At 57.5% G+C, this 25,340-nt stretch overlaps 1 long non-coding RNA gene across 5 annotated transcripts; it reads left to right on the top strand.

Moving 5' to 3' along the window:
- Window positions 1-14: 14 nt before the first annotated feature.
- On the top strand, window positions 15-25,021 carry LOC106009435 (uncharacterized). 5 transcript variants are annotated; one of them, XR_015442156.1, is made up of 8 exons: window positions 15-2,236; window positions 3,286-3,570; window positions 4,641-4,771; window positions 5,737-5,950; window positions 12,671-14,210; window positions 15,901-18,665; window positions 19,761-20,140; window positions 23,537-25,021. It is a non-coding gene; the product is annotated as an uncharacterized LOC106009435 (long non-coding RNA). The 5 variants fall into 5 exon arrangements; XR_015442155.1 differs by having other exon boundaries at window positions 12,671-12,833; window positions 14,067-18,665; XR_015442157.1 differs by having other exon boundaries at window positions 12,671-12,833.
- The last annotated feature ends 319 nt before the right edge of the window (window positions 25,022-25,340 follow it).

Here is a 25,340-nt window from a genome sequence, read left to right on the forward strand (position 1 = left end):
CCTGCCCCTGCCCCTGCCCCGATCCGGTTCCCGCGGCGGCTGGGGGATCCGCGAGTGCGCGAGGCCTAGACAACGAAGGCCAAAGCAGGATAGCTCTCTGGCTCTTTAGGAATCCGAGGAAACAGGAGGGAGGGGCGAGCAGGCCGGGCCCAGGGTCCCCGCCTGCTCGGGGTACCCGCCCTGGCTGTCCGGGCCCTTCCCTGACCAGGCCCTGGTGGCCCAGACGGGGCACGCTGGCCCTGGCCAAGGCCAGAGGGTGTCCAAGCCGGGGGCTCCTACAGCCTCAGAAGTGGGTCTTGGAGGACTGAGAAGTGGGTGCAGATGTGTTAGTCGGGGGCCCCCAGTTAAACTGCCAGGCGGTGTGGAAGGTCGACTTTGTGCTGGAGATGGGGCAGAGGTGCCCAGCTGGGGCCATCCCAGGGTGTCCCCGAGAGACGTCGCAGTCCCCACCCCATGGACATGAGCTCATTTGGGAATGGGGCCTCCTTGGGAGACACACAGCAGGAAAGCCCGGGCAGGCTGAAGGCCCCTCCCTTCTACCTGGGACGTGCGCTTCAGGGCCAGGAGAGGACACAGCTGTGTTTATCCCCGCTGTGTTGTGTGTCGCTCAGCCTTGGGAGATGCAGGCAGTGTGAGTCGGGTGGTGGGGCTGGGAGAGCGCCCACCCTGGCCGGCATCCACGAGCACCCTGGGTCCCGGGGCCCCGAGCAGGAGCTACAGGCAGGCGGTGTGTCTGTCAGGTGTGGTGACACTCGGGGACAGGGGAAGCACTGTCTCGGGGAAGACACTTGGCATGTTCTCAGTGCCCAGAAATGGGCGCAGCACCCGGGCCACCTGGAAAGGCCTAGTGCACTTGTGTGGCTGAAACAAACCTGGCCTGGCGATCTGCCGGGCACTCTGCTGTGCGGGGCCTCTGCTCCCTTTGGCGGCAGCACTGGTTTAGGCCTCAAGGGCCGTCCCGAGGCGGGGAGGGGCTCATGGCTCAGGGTGAGGCCTTGGTTATTGAATGCTATACTCTGTCTTCTAAGTGCAGCCTTGTCCGCACCCACGAGTTGAATTTACTTTCTATTTTCCTGTTTTCTTCTTTGACCCACGTATCAAGATCTGTGTTAATGTCCAAATGTTTAGAAAGATTCTAGGTCCATTTCTGTTATGAATTTAATGTCATTCTTTTGTGGTCACATCATGTCTGTATGAGTTCAACCCTTCTGTGATCTGTAATTACGAACATTCATGTGCATGTGATAAAAATATTGCTCTACTTGGGGTGTTCTGTAGATGGCAGCTGGGTCCATTTGGTTGACTGTTTTATTTGTACATGCCTTCTATCTTTATTGCTCTTTTTTTTAACATGTTCTATTAATCACTGAGACTGTAACCTCAGAACTCTGAGCAGCTGAGGCAGGAGGATCACAATTTCAAGCCTAGCTTGAGCAGCTTAGCAAGACCCTGTCTCAAAATAAAAAATAATAAAAAGGGGCTGGAGATATAGTTTAGTGTGAGGGCCTCCAATACCACAAAAACAAGACAACAACAAAAACCAAGACTGATTATTTGTAGGTTTGACTGTTGTACTCTCAACCCTGTTAGCTTTGAAGCTGTGCTGTTGTATGTATACGGCTTATGGACACGTGTAGAGTTGTTAGGTCTTCTCCACAAGCCACCCTCTGCTCTCTTTACCTGGTGGCTCCCCCATACCAGTGTCCAGTGTCCAGTGTTGTGTGGCCACTCCACCTTTTTATGTTCAGTGTTGGCCCTACACATTCTTTCTACCCCTTTCTTTTTGTCTTTCTGGGCTTTTCTGGCCCCTGGAGAGGGGTCCATGTGGACAGCACTGAGCTGTACCTGGCTTTATTCACCCACCCTCAAGAACTGTCTTTTAGTTGGGGTACAGAGATAATGGTGATGTTTGAGGTGTCAGTGTGATTGGGGTTGAAATACATCCTGCTATTCATTTTCTGGTTGTGTTCTTTGGCTTTTTAAAAATGTTTCTTCTTGTATTTGATGTTTTTGGGCTGATTCAGTGACTCGTCTTATTGACACCTTTGGCTTGTCGGTTATGCTCTTTATTTTAATTTTTTACTCTGCTATGGTGCCTGCAGCATGTGTTACATGGTGGCCTCCCAGCTGGATTGTGCCACCTCAGGCGTGGCGGAAGGTCCTCACAACCCTGGGCTTCCTGTACCCGCTTCCTCAGTGCTAATACTCCAAGTCTACTTGGGCTGCAGACTCCAAGGTACAGAGCTACTGTGTTTGTTTGGAAGAGTCGATTGTTTCTTCAAGGGATTGAAAAGATTTATTTTAAAAAGCCTCTGTATTTATTTGTATATTTACCCCTTAAAGTACACCCATTGCTCCATTTAGGTCTGAGTTTCTTGTATTATTTTCCTTTTTCCCAAACACATCCCACTGATATGTTTGAAATGTACAGCTGATGCAACTAATCTTCCAGGTTTTGGTTGCCTATGAATGTTTCCCTTGTACCTTCATTTTGTAGGATATTTTGCTAATGAATACAGTATTCTAGCACATGTGTTTATTGTGTTTGCTTCGGCGAGCAGTTTTGCCCAACCTGCCAGCGCTTGGTGTGGTTAGACTTTCTAACCTTAGGCATTCTGACGTGTGTGGCGGCGTCCCACTGACGGGATTTGCACTCAGGATTGTGGTATCCAGTGTTTTCATGTGATTGGCTACCACCATAGATCTTCAGTGCTCTGGTCAAATAATACTCTTATGCAAATATTTTTGTTTTTCATTTGTGGATCTGCAGAGTTTTTATGTTTTGCATATAATTCCTGTGTAATATATGCATCTATTTTTTCCACCCTCTTTTAATGGAACTTTTAATTTTCTTTCTCTATTTCCTTTTTTCTTTGCTTCTTCCTTTCCTTCCTTCCTCTCCTTCTTTCCTTTGTGGAAAAATACTGATTCGGAAAATCTTAAGAGTCAGTTTGTCAATTTCCACAGGAAAATCCAACAGTTTTCATTGGGATTATTTTGACTGAATACAGAAGTTTGGAGAGAAGTAACATTTTAACCTGTGATCTTTTCATCATGCATGGGGCTCAGCCCTCAGTTCACCAAAGTTTTCCTTAATGTTCCACAGCATTTTACAGCTGTCCTTGTACAAATTCTGCACTTTTGTCAGCTATATTGCTAGATAATATTTTGGGCTGGTGCTTATGATTTGTTCAACTCATGCTTGTGTATTGCGAGCATATAGGCCGCTGGGGTGGAGGAAGTGAAAAAGCAAAGGCCCTGGCCATGTGTTATTTGTCTTTGCAGCTTGGAATAGATCTGGGAAACCCCTTCAAATCCTCCACACGCTCGTTTGCAGCCTACCTGGCGCCATCATCACCACCCATTCTCTGCAGGCCCTGGCCTGGCCCTTCCCGGACCCTGCCCCTCTGCAGGCACCAGTGCCCTGCTGCCTGTGACCCCCTTCCATCCTGCCTGCTACTTCCCCGCCCTCCCTGCCCCATCAGCAGGCCCCTCTGCGGTCATCACTTAGAAGGGCATGTGCCTGCTCTGTGATTCCCGGGGTCGCCACTGTCTGTGAGGAGGGAGAAGGTGAGAAGCCTTTGGAGAGTAGCAGTAAGGGATTTGGCTCCCGCCCTTTCACAAAGACCTAACCCGGGCGGGCCGGGGATTTAGCTCAGTGGTTCCAGTGCCTGCCTTGAAAGTGCAAGGTGCTGAGTTTGATCCCCGGTACCAAAACAAACAAAAACAAAAAACAATGACCTAACTAGCCCTCTGGCTCCGAAGCTCTGCTGGTGGCATCTCAGTGGGTTTGGCCCCACTAGAGACCACCACCTCCTCATCACCCAGAGCTTCAGGGGAGGGAAAAGGACCTCACTGGGGGCACTGGGCGGGAGCCAGGGTACCCTCAGGGGTGGCAGAGGCTGGTCCTGCAGCACCCACCAAGCCAGGGGGCTTCACGTGCTTGTCAGGCCTGCAGCCTGCACCACAGTGCAGCACCGCTCACAGTGTGGGGTGGGGTGTACGGCACAGGCTGCATCCTCTCCTCCTCTATTCTGCCTCGCACACCCAGCTGCATGCAACCTGTCTACAGTGCACGGACACCCACGTGGTGGCCTGGGATGCATGCCCTGTGAAGCTGGCCTCATAGCGAAGCGATGTGCCCACACGAGAGGCCTGTCTGGAGGATTTGTCTAAGAGCCCACGCCACTGTCAGCAAGGGGGCTCTGTGGGGCCGAGTGCCCTGAGCGTGGGCTGGCACTGATCATGCATCTGTGTGGGAGGAGGACACCTGTGAGGCTGGAAGGGCCACTCCTGTGTCCCTCACCAGTGCTCCAGGAGACAGCGGTGGCCGGAGTGGGCCTGGTCCTGCCTTCATGCTGCAAGGTGTTTACTGACTCTCCTGTGTGATGCCAGCCTCTGATGGAGCAGACGGGTTTTGGTTTTTGTTTGCTTTTGCTTCTGTTTTACTTTGAAACAGGGTCTCATTAAGTTGCTAAGTTGCCCAGGCTGACTTCACGCTTTCAGTCCTCCTGCCCCAGCCTCCCTTCAGGGTAGCTGGGGTTATGGGTGAGCACCAGGTACTCAGCTAGCAGACAGTGCTGGTGTGGGTGGGTTGTTCTTTGAGGCAGTTTTGTATGGGCAATGCTGTCTTCCTGCAGGTTTCAGCAGTCCCCTGTGCTCTGTGTTCAGAGTTGAAGGATTGTGGCTGACACCCGTTTGCAGCTCAGGGAGACTCTGGTGCTGGGACCATGGGCAGTCAGCCCTTCTGTCACGGGAAGGTCACATACAGGTGGGAGGACTGCCCCTGCCTGTGACCTTGGGGGGGCGCGTCTCTTTCCCCTCCCTCCCCGGGGTCCCATGTGGTGTCAGAGTGGCCCCGTGCCACCACTTCCTGTCTTCTCAGGGTTCCTGGGGGCTGGGGAGAAGCTTGGGGTGCTGGGGGCACCCGGGTTTGCAGAGGAGCCGGGCCCTATGCTAACCCCATGAGGCTGAGGGATCAGCCACACTTTCCTATTAGATCTCAGGTGGCGGTGGCTCTTGTGAGGCACTCGGTGAGACCCAGCTGGGACCAGGTCACTGGGGAGATGTCCTGATCAGCCTGGTGTGGAAGGGCTCAGATTTGCCAATCCCTGGTGCCTAGGGCAAGGAGCGCACTCCCTACGCCAGCTCCTGTTGGATGTGGGACTCGTGCACACCCACAGGGTCACAGGCCTGCCTGGGAGGTGCCGTGGGCTTCGTTCTGCTAGTGTGTTGTCCCGCAACCCCCCCACATGTTCCCCAGACCTGCACCCCGGCCCAGGGTCACCCACACACCTTCAGCGTGTGTTGCTCTCCCAGACCCAGAGCCACCGGCCCCTCGGGGCTGCACAGTGCCTCAGTGGCTCATGGGGACTGGGGTGGGTGCAGCTGTGTGTGAGGACTCTTGGCCAGGCCAGCAAGGCCTGCTGACTCCACTTTTGAGCCTCAGTTTCCTGTTTGTGGAAGGCGGTGGTAAGAACATGGGCTGCAGGGATGGAGGACTGGTTCCCGCTGGCAGTGAGCCCTGTCCCCTGCTCAGACCCACACCCTTTGCTCCCTTCACTCCAGCCAGGGGCCGCCTTTCTTCTGCTGGGTGTAGGTCACAGCCCTGTCCTGCTGTGGACTCTGCAAGGGTTCACAGAAGGGACTTCCCGTGGGCCCTATCTCTGTGGCGTCTCGGGGACAGGAGGGCCAATGCGCCTCATCTTTATTACTGTTTCTGCTTCCGCTCTTCAGGCAAGATGCTCCCTCTGTCGGGAGGCCTCGCCTGCCACGTCTGAGAGCCACAGATGCTGCTCCTCGGAACACTGAGGCCACACAGCTGCCCAGGGTGTAACTCACATTCACTCCCCATCCCAGCCCTGGCCCTCACCTGCTGGAGTCCTGTGGGGTTGCTGCCTCTGCATCTTCTTCTTTGATAATTGTCGCAGAAGTTTCACGAAGAAAGCAGGTGAATGCCCTCCCAGCCGGGGTTGAGAGGTCCACAGGCCTCTAAGGGGATGTCAGAGACCCAGGCCCGTGTCAGACAGCGAAGGCCACACTGCCTGGGCTTGGAGACCTAGGGATGCCTGTCCCTGCGTTCCCTGAAGGGAAACCCCGCACATGCGCCACCAGGCACGTGAATTGGGTTCACTTGTCCTGTGCAACTGATTGTGTTTGGGGGTAAGGTCAGTGAGGTGCGTTTAGCGAGGTCCTTGTCGGGGTCCGTGGGACTTCCCCAGACCCTAGAGCTGCAGTGTCCCTCGAAGGCCAGGTGTGAAGGGCTGGGCCCCAGATGGTGCTGCTGGGGGTGGTGGGGCTCTTCTGACATTGGGGCAGCCCCGAGGTACCATGTGCCCAGCTCCTGCTGCTCTCCACTTCGTTCCCTGTGGTCCACACAGGCTGGCCCAGCAGGGCCCCAGCTGTTCTCTCTGGGTCCTTAGCTCAGGTGTTTGAGACAGTAACAGAAAGCCTGCAACATGTTGCTCCGTGTTATACAAAGTATCATCTAGCTCGTCAGAGAAGATACAATGTGGCCACTGAGGATACTTTCCCCAGGTCCATGCCAAAGGATTTCTTTCCTCGGGGTAGTGTTCTGACTCAAAATCCAAACTCTCAGTAAAAGCTGTGGCAAAATAGACTCAGTGTTTAGACTTGCAATATCTTTGCAAATCTCTCTTGTCCTTCTTCTTCTTCTTTTTGCCACTCAAGCTGTGTGAATATTTTTGCTTTTGTAGTTCTGGGGGTCAAACCTAGAGCTTCAAGCCTGCCAAGCCAGGCTCCACCCTGAGCTACGCCCACCAACTTCATTGTCTCCTCTGAATTCTGCAGTCCAGTTTCTCACAGTGCATGAGTCAGTGGACACAGACTCAGAGGACACATTGTCATGTGACAGGCACTGCACATTCTCGGGTCATTTATGGCTGGACACTAGGCATCTCAGGGGCCGTACTTTCCTCTGACGTTTGACTCAGTGGCCCTGGACCATCAAGACCATTTCGTTTGTGACTGCTGTGGCGGCTGCAGTTGGCCTCGAGGCGTTCCCTTTCTGGCCCCAAGACCAGTTAGTTTTCTGCCTGCAAGCGTGTGAGGTCCCCTGAGGTATGGCACCGCTCAGGATGGGATGGAGGGTTCTGGGCTGGCCTGGAGGAAACTAGGAGAAAGGAGACCACAGTGGGTGCTGGCACTGGCATCGGGCTGCTGCAGGGACAGGCCCACCCCTCCCGGGAGCCACTTTAGGGTCATGCAGGGTGAGGACGAGGCTGCTGTGGCTCCCAGGCTCTGGCCCCGGAGAACCTGGCTGGCAGCCTGGGTCCACAGGCACTCCCAGCAGGCGTGTTCAAGTGTTCCCGTCTGTTAGCTGTGAAATCTGCATTCTTCAAAGTGGCCAGAAGCCCTCCCTCACCTTTTCCAGGTTAATCATTAACTTCTCATTATGAACGCAGAAGCACCTTTACGCACAGTACCCTGACTCTGTCCAGGGCAAACACCTTGCTCGGGGCAGTGCCCTCTGCCCTCACCCATTCCCCAGTGGTCTCAGGGGTTCATGGCCTTGCAGGGCAGGTCCCCATCCCCTGGGCCTTCCCGAGCCGCCCCAGGACACAGGAAGCCGGGCAGACGTGCGGGCTGCCTCTTCCTCCATCCCAGAGCCCAGTGCCTGCCCAGCAGACGGACACTCCACACCCCTGGGAGAAAGGCCCCAACCTAACACCCTCTGCCACCTGCACGGGGGCACTTGGGACCTGGCTCGGGCAGGGGTAAGGGATGGTGCCCGCAGGAGCCAAGGCAGGACCTCTCCAAGGACCAAACAGCTGGGGCATCACCCTGAGGGTAGGAACTTCGGGACCCTTGGGGGCATCGTGTGAGCGTGGTGCGGGCGAGAAGGGGGGTGAGAAAGGGCCTGTGGGCCCCTTCATCCTCATTGGCCGCCCATTTCTCCTCATTCCCGCAAACACGCAGCGGCACACCCAAGTGGCATTTGTACCTCTTTCTTGCTTTTCTTCCCGGAAGCCATGAGAATTGCATAACACTCAGCCTTGTGAGATCCGGACCAGCGAGAGAGAGGGCATCACGTAGGGCACTGCCTTCTCCCGACTCTTTATGTGGCACTGCGGGGGGGATGTGCGGTGTGGGCTGCACGGAGACCCCAATAGTTCCTGCTCAGGGCTGGCAGGGTGGGGCTTTGTTGCACACCCCACCCCACCCCACCTCAGCCACAGAGGTCAGGGCTGCTGAGGGAGTAGGCTGACCTCAGAGCTGGCAGCCACGGGGGACCTGAGTGACCTTTCAGGGTGAGCCTGGACACGGCCGAGGGACCAGCATGGCCACTTGCTGCTGGCCCAGCCCAGTAAGACAGTGGCTCCTCAGGGTACTGCAAGAACCAGGGTCGAGTGCGGAGACCAGGGACACAGTTGGCCTGGAGGGCTTCCACAGGTGTGGCCCTGACCTCGGCCCGGGACAAAGCCCTCGAGACCCCTCAGTTCCAGTCACGGAGACCCCACCCCCTCCACTGGGGCAAAGGCGCCTCCGTCTCCAGCGCTGCTGTCTGCTGCAGGCTCCTGGCTGCGTTCTCTCAATCCTGCACTTGCAGGTAGAGGCTGAGGGGACAAGGCACCGCAGGGCAGTGTGCTTGCCCACCTCTGGGGTCAGCTGCCCTCAGGGACCCTCCCGGCCAGTCCCAGCCACATCTTTCCAGGGCTCCAGCCCCTGCACCAGACTCAGTGGCCCTGGGTGGCCCTGCCCTGCGCCTGGCACAGGCCTGTGTCGTGATGTTCTGTGATCAGTGCATGAGTGCTGCAGGTGAGGGGGTCTGGCGGTGGTGAGTGAGGGCAGCAGGCACAGAGCCTGGGCACCCAAGGTTTGGGTCGCACGGAGACCCCTGTCCCGGCATGGAGAGAAACAAGACATGCATTCGAGAGTGGTGGGGCAGTGGCGGCACCCACGTGTCCTAGAAAGGGAAGGCGGTCACAGGGCCACAAGGGTGTGCAGGGCCGGCTCCCTCCCTGTGAGGCCCCGGCCCTGGCCCCCTTCCCTGTGCAGTGCAGATTCCGGCCTCAGCAGATGCAGGGTCATCCCAGGAAGTGGCCGCCTCTACTGAGGAGGTGGCATGGCCAGATGGGACTGGCCCTGGAGGGCCACCCTGCGTCCTGCCTCCCTTGGCTGGGCGGTGGGCGCCTTTTCCTGAGCAGCCATGTGGCCCTCCCCAGCCCCTTGCTGGGCTCTGAGCCCTGCTCTGTCCAGTGAATGGGGAGGGCTGCTTCATGGGGCCATTTGTTCCAAGCCCCCGGCTGGCTCCTGGTCTGGCACTTGGGCCCTTCCTTCCTCCCCTGTCAGATCTGCATCCCTTCGCCCTGTCCCCTGTCCTGCCCACCCTGTCTACAATGAGGGCTGCTGGGCCCTGGGGACTCCGGGTGGGCCTTGGGCTCTGCTGATCTTTAGCTTATGAGTCTGGGGTCTTGGAACGGTGGCCTGGGGTAGACTGGGGCGTGAGAGGCTGAGCAGGTTTGCAGGTGTTTAACTACAGACTCCAACTTCAGGCATGTCATTTGACAGTGGACGGAGTTCATATTTTATTTTAGTTTCAGCTTTTCAGTCTTATTTTATATTTGGTGCAAAAGTGTCTTCCTCGTAAAACCTTTTTTAGCATCACTGGCATCGTGGTGGCTGAACCCCAGCCTCCAGAGCAGCCCTGCAGGGAGTCGGCACCTTGCTGCGTCGAGGACAGCAGGGCCTTGGTGACTGGCGGGCGGCCTGGCCAGGCTTCGGCGTCAGCACAGGGTGACTTCAGATGGACGCCGGGCCCAGGCGGCTCCTGGCCTAGCACAGCTGTGAAGAGTGGATTTATCTCAATTATTCCACTGAGCTTTGTTAGAGTGCAGAGAGAGGAGTTGGCCAGGCCTCAGCTTCTGATGTTTGCATTGAAAACCCAAACGCTGTCCCTGGCAGGCAACCAGCAGCTGGCGGGGGAGGATGTGACCATTCGGAAAAGCCCTCACTCAGCGCGGCTGAGCCTGTGAAAGGCCACCCCACCTTCCTGCTGGGCCGGCCAGGCTGGGACGCGAGCACAGCCCCACACACAGACCCTTCTGTCCCTGGCTGGATGCCGGCCAGGCGCCCTGGCCAAGGCGATGAGGCCCCTCGGCGGGTGCGCCAGCTCAGCCTGAAATCCCAGCGCCTCAGAAGCACGCTGCGACAGGCTGGCCGTCTCTGGACAGCAGGGCCCCTGCCTGCGGCCTGCGGGTGGCAGCGAACTCACAGCAGTGCCCGGGGTGGGGGAAGCCCTCTGCACCGCCTCTAGCTCTGTGGAAGAGGCCCCTGCCCCTGGGGGAGAGAAGCCCCTTAAGCACAGCGCCCACCCATCCTCTCACTTCCTGAAGGCCAGGAGGCTGCTTCTGGTTCCAGGCCAGGCCAGGGAGCTGGCCCAAGAGCACTCCTGCCACCCAGCCTGGAGTCTGCGTTGTGCAGGGCAATGGACGTCTGCACAGGCCTGGCCCTCCCTCCTATGGTTCTGGCCCAGCCATCCAGCCAGCTCCCTGGGTCCTTTGAGGGCCAGGAGTCCCCATGGGACTCCGGGCTGCCTCTTCCCTCCATTGGTGAGGGCGACCTGGCCTCAAGTGAGGCCTGGGGACAGGAGAGGTGACAGCACTGATGGCACCAGGACTGAGCCACAGGGCAGGCTTCAGGTTGACCCAGGGTAGGTGACCCTGGTTCTTGTGGGGAGTGTGACAGGCTTCTGGTGCTTCCGGGGACCATGGGAACCACCTGTCCCCAGGCGGGGAGCAGAGTGAGGGCCCTTCCCTGGGGACAGAGCCATGAGTGCGGGTCTGGCTGGGCTCTGGGCTCTGAGATGCTCCAGGCTGAGCCGTGGGGCGGCACTGGCTGTGGGTCTGGGCCTGGGCATCAGCCCAGGGAGTGTCCTCTTCCGATGTCAGCCACCTTCTTGCAGCACTGGAGACTGAACCCAGGGCCTCTGCGCTGAGCTGCATCCCCATCCCTTTTAAATTTTTTTATTTTGAGACAGACTGTCACTTAATCACTAAGGTGCTCAAATTTGCAATCCTCCTGCAATCCTCCTGCCTCAGCCTCCCAGAGTGCTGGGATGACAGACGTGAGCCATGGGGCCCAACTCAGTGTCTTCCCAGAGGAAGAGCACAGCATGGGGCCGCTGCTTGGTGTCACTTCTGGAAACCAGCCGAGGGGGACAGGACGGCCGGCAGCTCCCTCCGTCTCCTGGACGACCGCCTCAGTGTAGACCCACTGCAGAGCTCGGCTGGAGTTGGTGCAGCCCCTGCTCCTCTGTCCAGCCAGGCTCCTGCACCTGCATCTGGGCTGCATCCCGGGAGTGCGGGCCAGGAGGTTCCGGCAGAGATGGCTGCCGGGCCCGACTCGGACCCTACTCTGCTCTGTCTCAAGCCGAGCAAGGACAGGTGCCGAAGGCCGGGCCAGTGTGGGCGCATGGGCCATGGTGCTGAGGGAGGTGGCTGTCCAAGGACAGCAGGGGCAGGTGGACACCCGGCCGGGCCTCGTTCTGCACAGGCCAGCGCAGCTCAGCTCCGCGTGTGTCCAGTGCTCCGGTGCGGACCTGTTGAAGAGGGCGCCGGGCCATGTGAGGCAGGGGCATTGAGCCAGGGGGCCAGCCACGCCTGAGGTGGCCCCAGGGCAGGTGCACCAGGGCCACCCGGTCCAGGTCCCTGTGTCCTTGTGAGGGCCCGGGGCTCTGCAGAGTGTGGGGCTCAGTCCCCCAGCCGCAGTGACCCAGTCACAGCCAGAGCTCCAGAGGTGATGGGAAGACTGAGCCAGCCAGGTGAGCTGAGCCAGTGAGGATGCGCTGAGGCTGACGGGCTGTGGGTGGACTTGGAGGTGCAGCCACGGAGACGTCTCCGTTCACAAGGACTTCCCATTTTGAGGTGGACTAAGCGCACGCTGACTTTTGGACTGCGTGAGGCTGATTCTCTGGGCTCAGTGGCACTCGCCTATGGTCCCAGCTACATGGGGGCTGAGGCAGGAGGGTTGCATTTTCAGGGCCAGCCTGGGCAACGTAACATGACCCTATCTTGGGGGAAAATAGAAGAGGACTGGGATGAGCTCAGGGTGGAGCACCCCTGGGGTCCACCCCCAGTGGCTGGCCCGAACCAACAGAAAAGCAAATGAACAGGGCGGTTCAGTCTCGCAGAATGAGCCCAGGAAGTTTTGCTTCTGGGAGTGCAGCAGGCAGGACCCGAGCTCTCCGGCCCAGTATTTGGCCATGCGGGGGGCCGAGCCTTCAGACTTGAAGGGAAGGGGGTTACGCCTCACACGTGGCAACCCGGAAGAGCAGTCCTTTGAATTAATTGGCTGGATCCGAAAGCTGACATCTATCTTGGTTGCCTGGTGAAAGCAGTGCCAAAGGGTTGCTGAGGGGAAGGAAGAGCAGGAAGGGAGAGGGCAGGGGGACAGAGAGTCAGTCCTTGGGTATTGATGAGCTGTCTTGGCCGGCAGCTTTGTTTCCAGAGTTTAAATTGAGCAGGCGTTTCTCGAAATTCCGATGTGTCTGAGAGGGGCCGCCCAGGGTCAACCGGAGGCTGAAATGGAGGCGCTTCTGTTTATATCTTTTATACAAAAGACAAGCCCGAAGTTTCTCACAGTGTGCTGAGTTCCTCAAAAACCCACCACTGAGGCCCTTCCTCTCCTCCCGCCTGGTGCTCTGACCCAGCCTGTCTGTAGGTGGAACTCAGCGAGGGCTGGCAGAGCACAGACTGCATCCAGACACCGCGGCCCCAGCCAGACTCCGTGCTGTCAGACAAACATGCAAGTGAATCACCACCTGCCCGGTTTCCGCTGCAGACGCGGAGGGCGAGAACCCAGGACACCTGCATGTGAGTCCCGTCCTGTCTGATGAGCGCATGGACACTAATGGTCCTGGGGCTGGCAGCGGCTGGGTGGAAGGGCGACCACGCTCAGTCCTCTCGAGGAAGAAGGGCGACTGTCTGATGCCACTGCTTAGAGCAGCAAAGGGACAGAACCCCGGACGGTTTGCTCGGGCATGTGAGTGCAGCCACCACTGCCTGGTGACACCCATGAGGACGCTGGGAGAGAGAGCGTGAGGGCCAGTGTGGGCCCAAGACCTGCACAGGAGCGTGGCCATGCAGGGCCTGCATGGTGCTTTCCATGGGAGAAACAAAGGAGGGCTTTTTTCTCCCCAGAATAGAGCTTTGGACCGCGGCTTGGACCAAGGACCTGGCTCGCACCCTTGGCAAGCCTGTGCCCAGCTGCCCTGAGGACTGGTGGCTTTTGGTGCCAGGTGCTGCTTAGCCACCAAGGCTCACGAATACAGCCAGGTCTGGGTGCCGCTCTGGTTCCACAGGACAAGGCCCTTGGTGGGCAGAGCAGGGCTATGCAGGCCTGCAGAGCACACAGCCCCAGTGAGGGTGCTGGTCAGCAGGGCCGGGCCCTGAGGACACTGCGGCCAGGCCAGGTCCTGGAGAGGATCTTCATCTGGATCCAGCCATTCATCGGCCTTCACCCCGTGTGGAAGAGGCAGCTCGCACCCTGAGCACCTGGGCTGCCCAGTGAGGAGGCGGGAGGTGACCTGAGCAGTCCCTTCCTGGGTCACACTTCAGCACGCTCTTGGCTGCCTGGCAGGAAGTGCCCTCCCTCCCCCCACTGGCCAAACATGTCTCGTCACTCTGGTAGCTTATCCTATGTGGCTCTGATGGATTCCCAGGGACCACAGAACTGTTGAATGGCCATGTGGCCAGGGCCACTGTTTCCTTTAACAACCACGGCGGTCTTCCAGTTGCATAACTGTCCCCAGGCTTTGGAACTCAAATTTTCACTGGTTCATGATCTGGGGACGTTAGGGGGGAAGTGAGCTTGGTTGGTTTTGGGATCTTCGGGGATTAGTCGAGCATACTCCAAGTGCGTCTGGGTGGCCAGGGAGGCCTGACCTTTGGTCCCTGCCCCTTCCTCTCTGGTGCTGCCCCTTCTCTGTGTCTCGGACACCATGAACCGAGGAGCTTTGCTTCATGCCCTTCTACCACAGCTCTGTCCAAGCCAGCCTTGGACTTGATCCCCAGAAGTCCTGAGCCAAGCTAAGCCCCTCTTTTCAGTGTGGGCACCGGCATTGTGTCCCTGCGGCAGGAGCGCTGACTACTGCACTGGCAGCTGGGAAAGGGTCATGCCCTGCCTCCAAGGTCCTGTCCTGAGGAGCCAGGTTTGGGGTCTGTCAACTCTGTCACCTGCTTGTCTGTGTGGTGAGTCCTCAGAGCCCCATGAGTCTGTGCATATCCTGGGTGGCTCCTGAGCAGGACCCATGTTTGCAGAATGTCATAAGGACATGCATGGCACTGTGTGCAGCGTGAGAACTGCATGTGAGAACATGTGTTTGGGTGTCCACCGTCACTGGCCCTCTGTTGGGGGCTGGAGTGGGCAGTGACATCACACAGCACAAACCTCACCACTCTGTTCAGGTGGGGACCTGACTTGGGGTGCCCTGGTGCAGGGCCCCCATCAGTGGCTCCCACCTGGACATCCTGGGAGACCTGAGCACTGTCCCGGGAGGGCTATGTGAACCCCATTCCCTGAGACACAGTGTCCACCTCCTGTACAGGATGACCTGGGCCAGCAGGACAGTCCCTGAGCCCCCTCCCAGCAGCCACCTGGATCCTGGGCTTTGCCCATGCACAGTGGAGTCCTGATGCCAAGGGGCTACTGAGCCTTCCTTCCCATTTTGCTTTGTCCCCAACCGTGAATCATCATGGGCTCCACACGAAGGTCAGGAAGTCTCACCTGGAGCTGTGCCAAGGGTTCCAGGACTGAGCTTATGAGGTCTGGGCTTATGGCTGTCCGGCCCAGGGCCATCAGATTTCAAGATGCAGTCCAGGCCGTAGGGTCCTGGGGTTTCCTGGCTGTCGGGGCCCTGGGTGGGCTCCTGGGATGGCCTGGGGGCAGGAGCCCTGCCCCTCGGCTCTCCTGTGACCCCACCTGGTGTCCCCCATGGGGGCCAGCACTGCACATGCTGGGCAGAGCCACTGTCCTGCTGCTCATGGCCAGGACAGACTGCACACCCTCATGGCCCTGGAGCCTGCACACCGTCCTGTGGGTGCTGCTGATGACTGCTGTGGTGTGTCGGATCCTGACCAGGACCAGCAGCGGCCTCTCTGGGGATCGGAGGTTATAGTGGATGGCAGGCTGCCCACACCTTGATGCTCTGCAAGAGACAGGCAGAAGTTAGACAGCAGCACTGGGGGGGGGGGGCTGTGGGGACAGAGACAGAGGCTGGTGCAGTGTGGCCACCAGCTCAGGAGCTGGAGAGGCTGGAACAGGCAGGAAGGTGTCCTGGCATGTGGGGGAAGCCCCACCACGCTCTTGATTTGGAACTCAGGGCCTGTGGCCTTGGCCTCCCTGTTTGCAGCCTGCAGCCCTGCCTGCAAACTGTGCCCAGCTGGGAGCCCTGTGGATGAGGTCAGCGCATGCTATGCAGCCTCTGTGGGACAAGCTCAGGCAGAAATGCAAAAGTTAGAAGGCTTTGCTGGCATGAGTGTGTCCCAGCTTTTAGAGATAGCTACCAAGGTGTATATAAATCAGGACCAAGAAACTAAACAAGAGGCTGATAGGAGGTTCAAAAGGAAATGCATCGGTTAGGAGTGATGCTGATGGAGAAACAGACAGAAGTCACCATGGGGTGAAGGCACAAACACGAACAGAACAGGGCCAAACCTGGCTGAGACCTGCCAATGGATCAAGGCTAGATTGGGAGCAATGCACAAGACGTAGAAAGCATAGACATTAAAAAGTTAATGCCCAGAAAATGATGACAGAGATGGTGACAAAAATTCCAAAGCTTAAGAGGTGCCTCATGTAAAAATTTGCTCATAGACCTTACTGAACTGCCTCAAGCTGGTGGCAATCAATATATGTTGATGCTTGTCTATACCTTTTCAGGATAATTGAGGCCTCCACCCAAACAAAGAAGACATGAAAGGTGACCAAGATGCTGTTGGGAGACATCATCCCAAGATTTTGGGTACTCCTGTCCTTAGGGTCACACAATGGACCAACATTCATAGCCAAGAAAGTCCAGGAGTTCACACTGATGTTAAAGAAATGAGATCAAGTCCTGCCCATGGTCCTCCTCTGAGTCCAGTACACCCCCACCAAACAAACTGGGCATTCCCCTTATGAGATTCTATATGACCAGCCACCCCCCAATCATAGGTCAAATTAAAGGTAATCTTTGTAAACTAAAAAATTTGTCCCTGAGAAAATAAATGTAGGTTTTGGGAATAGCCCTACAAGATATCTATTGCTTCGTACAAGAGAAAATGCTCATAAACTTAACAGACCCAGTATACCCATTCAAACCTAGGGACTTTGTTTGGGTCAAAAAAAAAAGGGCTGGGGATTTAGCTCGGTGGTTCCACTGCCTGCCTCACAAGTGCAAGGTCCTGAGTTTGATTCCTGGTATGAAAAAAACACAAAAAACAAAAAAACAACTCTAGGGCCCATATAGGATGGGCCTTATACTGTGATTCTGTCCACCTCCACTGCTGTTAAAGTTACAAGAACTGTGTCTTAGATCTACCACAGTCCGCTAAAGCCAACAGCCCAAGACAAGTAGACCAGCCGGCAGGATCCTGTGACAAGATCAGGCTGCCACTACAGACAACACCTGCTCTAGTCACCCTGGAAGCTACTCAAACAGAAGACTGAAGATCAACATAAGTCCCATATCCTTTTTGTTATAACTTTCCCTTGCCTCTTACCCCTACTTGTCAGAAACATTCAGACAGCTGTGGAGACTCTGGTAGGCAGGCACACCACCGACTGATGGTCTTACCCAAGCACCAACCTCTGCTCAGTGGGCTGTGCTGAGCAACCCCTTGTGACAAAAATTGATAATAATAATCATGATAAAGATGGTGCTCTCTGGTAAAACTTGTTATAGAAAGCATCAAAGAGGGGAACAAAGCAGAACTTAAAAGAAAATCAGTTCTCCTAGCTGAAAGCAGTCTAACAGCTCCCTGTTCAGATTCTGCCTTACCCTTTCCCATAACTACTGACCTCCCCCTGGTCCTGATAAGGTAAACAGTCCTATCACTGTACAGGAACCCCCAAAGAACTATGTGCTCTGTGAACAACTATATTCTATAAACAAACTCTGTTCCCATGTGATTCATAAGACACTCTCTTCTTACAAGGCTAAATTACTGAACTGTCTATCCCCGTTCTGTTCTGTTTAAACTCACTTACTTTGTCACTAATAGACCACTCCCCTTTGACTAAATGTATAAAAACTGAAACTTCTCTTTGTTCAGTTCCTCAGCTTTGGGACACGAGTCCATCAGGCTGGTGTTCACCCTACTAGACCCTTTTGATTCCCACTGGGTCTCTCTTGTCCCTGAGAATTCTGCATAGTGATGAGGAGCAGGTGCAGCACTCAGCATGGTGTCCGAGCCCATCTGTGCGCTGCTGTGGTGAGGAGGAGCCATCTGCTCAGCCCTGCTGTTCATGGCCACTGTGCCGTTTCCAGGGTCATGGCTGGGCAGTGAGCCCTGCTGCCCATCGCTGTGGGAACCCGATCTCCTCCTCTGTGGGAAGCCCTATGTGGTGGTCTGGGCCTCAGGTGTTGTCTTGTTCCTGCAGTGGTGCTGTGAGCCAGGTGTGTGGCAGCTCTAGGGTGGGGCCAGGGTGAGTGCTTCATGGAGCCCTCATGGCTCACACTGGCTGGCAGACCCCAGGAGGACACTGTTGGGTCAGCATCCTGGGGTGTGGGGGTCGGAGTGCAGAAGTCAGCTGATGACCTGGGAACCAGGAGGGAGGGGGTGCTCTGGTTCCAGGTGCCCCGGGGTGTGGGTGACACGGAAGCCACCTGTGTCTGGGCCGCCTCAGGTGCTGGGCAAAGGCAGCTGTGGGCAGGATGGGATTCCATCCTGAGGGTCTCTCAGGGCAGTGAGAAACCCACAACCTTGCTGCCTCCTCCTGGGCACTGCTTGTGGGGCCCTGGGGGTCTTGGTGCTGGGGGGCTGAGCCGGAGCAACTCTCAGTGTCACACTCAGCTCTGATGGCCTGTCGGGGACAGAGTTGTCCAAGAGGAGGGACAGAAAGAAGTCACTACCTGGGTCACTGAGCTGCTCAGGCTGGGCTCCAACTTGCCATCATCCTGCTCAGCCTCCCAGAGTGCTGGGATCACAGGCGTGCCCTGCCACACTCTGCTGGGGAAGGCCTTTTCTTAAGCATAGGGCTAGTTTTTTGGTTCCTTGTACTCACTTAATCATTACCATCTGTGCAAACAAAAAAGTTGTACATATAATTGTTTATGGTGTGTTTAGAAGGGCGGTGGAGTTTAGTAAACACTAAGGACAGCCGCGAATATTTCACTGTGGCCTTCGACCCTAGTGGTGCAGCCGGCACTTGGCACTGTTTGTCACAGTGAATTAGATGACTTCAGTGAATTCTGCAACGAGTGTCTTGCGGTGTAAGCCTTGGGCCTCCATCCCCGGCAGTTTTCAGACCCCACAGGCGCTGCTCCTGGACCCTGCAGAGCTGTGGGTGAGGCCCAGGTGCTGGCTTGGGACAGCACACGTTTGGAAGGTTCTGGAAGTTTCTGGACAGCCTCCTAGGCGCGACCTCCCAGGGCTTCTTCCGCTGCCCTGACACTGCACGATGATCGCCTGGACCAGGAGACCCACAGCGACTGCAGGGGTCAGGTGTGTGACTCAGTGACCCGACGAATATTCTGGAAGTGGGTCACACCTGCCCAGCCCCACTCAGGAGTCAGGGAGCCCCGGGGCAGAGGAGGCCAGGCAGGTGGGCTCTGTGCAGCTGGTTTCCACACAGGCACCATGCAGGCAGAGCAGGCATGAGGATGTGCTGTGCAGAGGGACAGCAGGACACGCGCAGCCGGCCAGGCGGCACAGGGCAGAGGGGCCAGGACGGGTGATGCTGGAGAGCCAGTGGCTGGGGTGGGCTGCTCCATGCCCAGGTTGGCTGCGTGAGCATGGCCTCCTTTCTTTCCCATGCACCCTCCCCACCCGCTCATGGCCACACAGAGAAGGCAAGCCAGACTCAGTTTCCCCAGCTACAGCCCTGCAACACAGCACCTGACGCCAGGTGTGAGGCTCCAGCCACACCGAGCAGCACGCAGTTCCACAGGGCATCTCTGGTAATCCAGTCAAACACAGTCCACCTGCAGGGGGGTCCCGAGATGTGCCCTCAGATGCTCGTAGCTTCACCTGTGCCTTTTAACCTTTGGTTATAAATCAGGGCTCCCAGAACCCATCCTGGTGCAGCTGGGTTGCTTGAGCAGCTCCAGAACCCAGGGAAGCACCATCCACAGTGGGAGTTTGCAGGACACACGTGCAGGGGACAGCGCCAAGCACTAGGCTCTGTCCAGCACCACTTCCAGTGACCTCAGGGATCCAGACCCAAGCCTGTCCTTGGAGTTACACAGATACTCACTGCCTTACAGAAGTGACTGGGTGAGGGTCTGACCCAGAGGCATGGACAGATGGAGACTGGCCAGCCCCCTGGGCAGCATCCCCTGACCCAGGTGTGGGGCTGGATCCTGGCTTGGATGCGGCCTAGGATTCATCTGACCAGAGACCAAGGAGTTTCCAGAGTCGAGATGGAGAGATAGGAGGCAGAAGTGTTTTCACTGTTATGTCCAGCTCCAAGCAGGGAAATTCTAGTTGCTGTCCTGCCCTGGGAAGGGCTGGTCAGAGAGAAGGGCTTGCTTTCTAGCCCCGCCTTTCCTAATGTGTCTGATATCCTAACAAAAGGCTTTTGCCTTCGTCCTTCCGCAGCTGTTCGAGGCCGTGTGAGGACCGATAGCCTGCACCTTCTGCCATCTAGGAAACCATGAGGGCCGCTGGGCTATGAGCCAGAAACCCTAAATGGACCCAAAGGGAGTGATATGGTTTCTCACCTCCCAGGGCGCACGGGCTTGGACCAGCCTGCTGCAGGCCGGGCGAAATGTGGAGGCTGAGTCAGGAGAAGCCGGTCGGCTGCCTCGAGCTGTCAACTTGCTGTTCTCTGGCCTCTGGCCTCCAGCTGGAAGGTCGACCTTCTGGGCTGCAGCCTGCACGGCCCCATGGCCTCGCGTGGAGGTGGCAGGGGAAGCTCCCAGCCCCGCCTGGGCCATTCAGTGTCATCGGCCCGCAGGACCCGGGTTGGCCCTGCTCTGGTAAGGCTTGGGTGTTAGGTCCCTGGTCTTCTCTGAAAGCAGCATTGTACTTTGTGTGTGTGTGTGTGTGCCTGTGTGTGCACACGTGTGCCTGTGTGCGTGTGCATGTGTGTGTGTGACAGTCTTGTTGTGTAGCCCAGGCTGCACTTGAACTCATGGCGATCCTCCTGCTTCAGCCTCCTGAGTGCTGGGATTACAGGTGTGCACCACTGCCCCTGGCTTAGCCTCACTATTTTACCTAATGGCTGTTGGGAGGGCTGTTCCTATTAAGGTCACCCCACAGGCATTGTGATTAGGACTCTAGCATAGGAACTTGGCCGCAGGGCCTGTGTGGAGGAGGGTTCCCGGTTTGTACCGAGATGAGATGGATGTGGGTTCTCAGCCCGAGGCCCTCCCCAGGGGCCTGGCAACTCTGCCTGCCCTGGGGCCACCCAGCACTCCAAGCTGCACCTCCCATGTTCTTCCCACAGGCTGGGCCCAGGCACAGACAGCACACAGCCCCGAGGAGCGGCCAGGGCAGACGTCCCAGGGCAGGGGTTGGAAAAGGGGGGCAGACGGCCTAGATCGGACGTTTCTTGGTCTGGGCCACTCACCGGTGAGCTCACAGCACATTCTGGTGCCATGGTGACAGGTGACTCGTGGTCCACGTCCAAGGGAGCCCCTCAGCTCACGGTGGGGAGCTGCCCGGGCCTGGGGGGCCCATCCCGCGCTCACGGCAGGAGGAGAGGCGGATTCGACCTCTGTGCAGGCACAGACAGCAGGACAGGGCTTGCTGGAGCTCAGGGGCACACTCAGCAGGAGCTAGGGGAGCCGGGTCCCCCAGGGACACTCAGCCTCCTGAAACCCCCTAAGGGGAGCCCAACCCAGTGCCCCCAAAGACCCCGCAGAGGGGCCCCCAGAGCTCAGCCCCCTGAGTCAGTGTCGCGGTCTTGTTGACGTCACACATGGAGACAGAGGAAGAAAGCCCATGAGTGTTCTCGGGGGAAGCCACCCTGCCGCCAGAGGGAGACTGTTAAACAGGCCGCGCTGTCCCTGCTACGGGGTGCCTGTCTGTCTCTGCCGCTGTGCCGCCTGCTGTCACAGGGCGTTATGATGGGTCCTGGGGTGCAGCTTGGGCTGCGAAGCAGGGGTGTAACAGGCCTCACTGGCCCTCACTCTCTGTCTTATTTCTTTTTGATGTGGGGCTTAACGCATCCAGGCTTGAACTTGAAATCCCTGAGAAGAAAGGCAGGCATGTGGTGCCAGAGGATCAGAAGCTCCAGTTGAGCCTGAGCAACTCAGCGATTTAGACCTTGTCTCAAAATAAAAAGTACAGAAAGGGCTGGAGAGGTAGCTCAGTGTGAAGGCCCTGGGTTCAATTCCGTGGTGGAAACAAATCTGGGAATTAATCTTGAAATCCCAGGAAAACGCTGCCCACAGCGCCACCATGTGGCAGGCAGGGTCAAGGCAGGAGGCCGCAACAGACAGCTCAGAGCCGAGGGTCCCCTGGGAACACAGGAGGGCTCCGGCAGCAGCCAGGAGCCTGTCCCGAGTGTGTCCCGCCCAGGGGACTGCGTTGTCTGGGCCCACATCTCACATCCTGGCTGTCAAGGGACTGGCCCTCCTGCCCAGGTCTCATGGTCCCCCGGCCCCTCTGGTCTGCGACTCCCTTTGGTGGGGCTGGGGTTACTCAGCCTGTGCTGGGGGGACGCGAAGGCACCGTGGGGGTGTGTGGAAGGAGGTGGGATTTTGGGTGTGTGCATGCAGGAGATTCCGAGGAACTTGCAGGAAACAGCCCAGGAGTCGGCCATGGCCACAGGCCAACCCTGGCCAGCGAGGGCAGAGATGGGGCCAGCTGTGCGACAGGCAGGAGAGATGGGCTCAGGGTGCAGCCTGGCTCTCGTCCCCTTCACTTCCCTGAGTGGCAGAGGTTTGGGAGGGTGCCCAGAGGGAAGGGCGCCCGCCATATGGCTCACCCAGCTGGGCACCCTCAGGGGCCCTGGCCACCTCACTGTCCCTGAACTGCCCAGCAGCCCCTGCCCAGCTCCCGGGATCCTGGCCTGGCTGTTCTGGGGCCTCCAGAGGCCTGGGGAGCAGGGAAGAGGGGATGCGCTGGGGCTGCGTGCCTGGCTTCCCTGGTGGCAGGGCTTAGAAACAGTGCCAGACAGCAGGTTTAAGGCACAGCCTTGTGGCAGCGGAGCAGGAAGCTCTTCGCTGTGGCTGCAGGCCTGGCTCTGCAGAACCGGAAGTTCCTGTTCTCTGGGAGCCGGGGACCTTCCTCCTCCTGCCTGGCCCACCCCAAATGACCACTTGAGGTTCTGCTGCTATGCCTGAAACAAGGAGAGAAACAAGGTGAAACCAGTCAGATTTGATTACAAGGACGCAAAGCCTTTAAAACCATAGCGAAATCCCACAAACCCTGGGACTGCACCATGCAGGCCTCCCAGGAACAGGAGGTCTGGCTGGGGCTCAGCCAGGAGTGGAGGTAAAAGTGCCATGGTCAGAGAAGGCCAGCAGTGTGCGCTGGCTGAGCCTGAGGGATCAGAAGCCCATTTACACACAGGAGTGGTGAGGGGCACAGCCCCAGACCCGCAGGGGAGTGCAGGCTGTGTGATTTTTCTGCAGAGGGACTTGGTTCACATCAAAAGCTCACAGTTGCTTCCCTTCCGGCCCATGCTGTAATTGGACCCGTGGCCGGCCAGCTAGGAGGCAGGGTGACCTCCAGCTCCATCGCAGGGCCCAGATGCAGACGGGGGCATGGTGGCCACTGCCCTCCGGTCTGCAGACCCCAGACCTTGGAGAGCCAGCAGCAGGGCCCCCTGCTCCTCTCTGCAGAATTATTAGCAAAGATAAAAGAAAGAAAGGGCTTGAATGTCTGTCTTTCAAGCATCATGCAAGTAGTTCAGTAGATTTTGGCAAATCCAAATCTTGTCATATTTGGCGACCATTAAAATGTAGCATTTTTGAAGAACTTCCAGTAACTTGGGAAAACACCCACCATACAAAGAATGCTAAGTGGAGAAGTCACTTAGGGTTGGAGACGGCTGGAACTGAGTTTTATTTTGAAGGCAGTGTACAGGGAGCAGGCTGGAGGTCAGCATCAAGGTCAGTCACTTAGTGTCCCCACAGCCCCTGCGCTCTCTGCCTGGGGATCCTGGGAGGGCACAGGGGTGGGCGGAGGAGGTGTTCCCCAGAGGCTTGGGAAGCGCGGGAGGTGGGCTGGCTGGGGCCAGGTGCACCACGCAGATGGGGCAGGACGAGGGTGTCGGGGCCAGGCATGCAGCACGTGGCCTTTGGAGGACTCAGCGCCCAGCACTGCCTGGCCCAGCGCTGCCTCTTTCTTCTAAGACTTTAACAGTTAATCATGCTGTTCTTCCCTCTTTTGCTAATTATAACATTATTAAATGTACTCCACAGGACTTCAGATTCAATGCAAATGTCAATGAAGGAAAATAAAATTACCCTAATCCCATCATTTGGAAATGGGGCGGATAGCATCACACTGGGATCATGACATTTTCACACTGCTGATTTCCCAGCCCGCAATCTCGAAGAGCCAGCGAATATGGTCATGATTACTTCTAGTAGGGAACGAGGTAAAATCCTCTTACTGTTCTCTTTTGAGTCCAGGTGTAACTTTGCACATCAAGCCTTCAGGTGCCAGCATCAAGCGAGAGTTTATTAACACAACCCAGGATCACCTTCATCATCATACCCAAGACAATGTGCAATCGAAACATTATGAACAATCATATGAATATTGATCCATAAACTGAACAAACGGTTGCAGATCAAACCCGGCCTCCGTGTGAGGAGCTCCGTCTGGTTTCCAGTGTGGTTGGTTCCTCCTCTAATTGCGGCAGAGCTGCATGGGCCCCGGCTTCCTCCCTCCTCCCTGGTCTCCCTGCCCAGCACACCCGTGGCCACGTTCAAGCCCACTGGTGCCCTGGCTGTGGGCGCTGGGCAGGGAGAGATTCAGGGCATGAGATGTCACCGTACATCTGCACAGCTCTGGAGGGGCGGGAGACCCGTGGGCTGAACATGTCGCCTCAGCAAGCTTTTCCTGAGTGCTTCTCTGACGCGCCGATGGGTGATGGCATCTCATCGGTGTGTGTTTGCGACACCTAGTAAACACAGCCATCCTGGGGGACTGGTGCAGACACGAGTGGAATCCGGGTCCTTTTTTCTTTCCTTCTGTTCCTCCCCCCATCTGCCCACCTCCAGGACCCCTTCCCTGGCCCACAGAGTCTCTGAAAGACAAAATGCTGATTTTTGTAAACAGGTGTGACCATCGGAGAGCCTACCTTTCTCTCCTGTCCATCCTTCCTGCTCGGCGCCAGTGTAAATGCCGCGTGCTTCCCATCCCCACGAGGTTGTGAGAATGTGTGGCCTCTGCCCGTGTGTGCACACGTGCTTGCACATGGCCATCTGCACACCCATGAGTGTGCGTGTGACATGTGCGTGTGAGCCTGTCACCGTGGATGGGGGTTCGCAGCCAGCGAGCCTCTGGGCCCCAGGTCGGGGAGCTGGCCACCCCTCCGCATCCCGTCTGCCCGGTGACCCCACCTGCCTTCTGGGACAGGACCCTCGGAGGCCAACTGGTGTGGGACAGCCAAGGTTCAGGAAAGGGCCTCAAAGGTTTGGAGCAGGAGAGTGAAAGCAGGCATTGTCTTCAGCTGGGTCCAGGGAACCGGCTGGGGTCCTCGGAGCACAGGTGGGGCGAGCGCCACAGGGAAAGCACAGACTCACAGGTGTGCTCTCCTGCTCCCCAGGCCTCTGGCAGCCGTCGTCACCCTGCTGACAGCGCTCCTGGTGCCCTGCTGCCTCTCAGAGCTGGTGAAGGTGGGCAGCTGCCCTCCCAGGGGGGCCTCGGGCACATCCTGCCGGGCAGACGGCAGCTAAGCAGTGATTCAGCCACAGGGGACATTGGTGGCCCTGGCTGCCCGCTCTGCAGGGGAGGCCCCATGACAAGGCTCTGGGTCCCAGACAGGCTCTGCCCTATGCCCCCAGGGGCCATGGGACTCCACACTGCTGCCCAGTGCTCCTCACCAGGCCAAAGGATCAGAGGGAGGCGGTGGAGAGAGGGCACAGGGTGATGGAGGACGGCAGGGGCTGCAGCCAGCGCTCCTTTCCCAGCTGGGCCTCCATGCCCCCTAACTCTGCCCTCAGTGTCCCCAGCTCCGGCCCCCACCCCTTGACATCCCCACCGCATGCAGGGCTA

This window comes from Heterocephalus glaber, unplaced genomic scaffold (assembly GCF_053883595.1).
Source record: "Heterocephalus glaber isolate CG9 unplaced genomic scaffold, H.glaber_assembly_v1.0 deba00001537, whole genome shotgun sequence".
Taxonomy (NCBI): Eukaryota; Metazoa; Chordata; class Mammalia; order Rodentia; family Bathyergidae; genus Heterocephalus; species Heterocephalus glaber.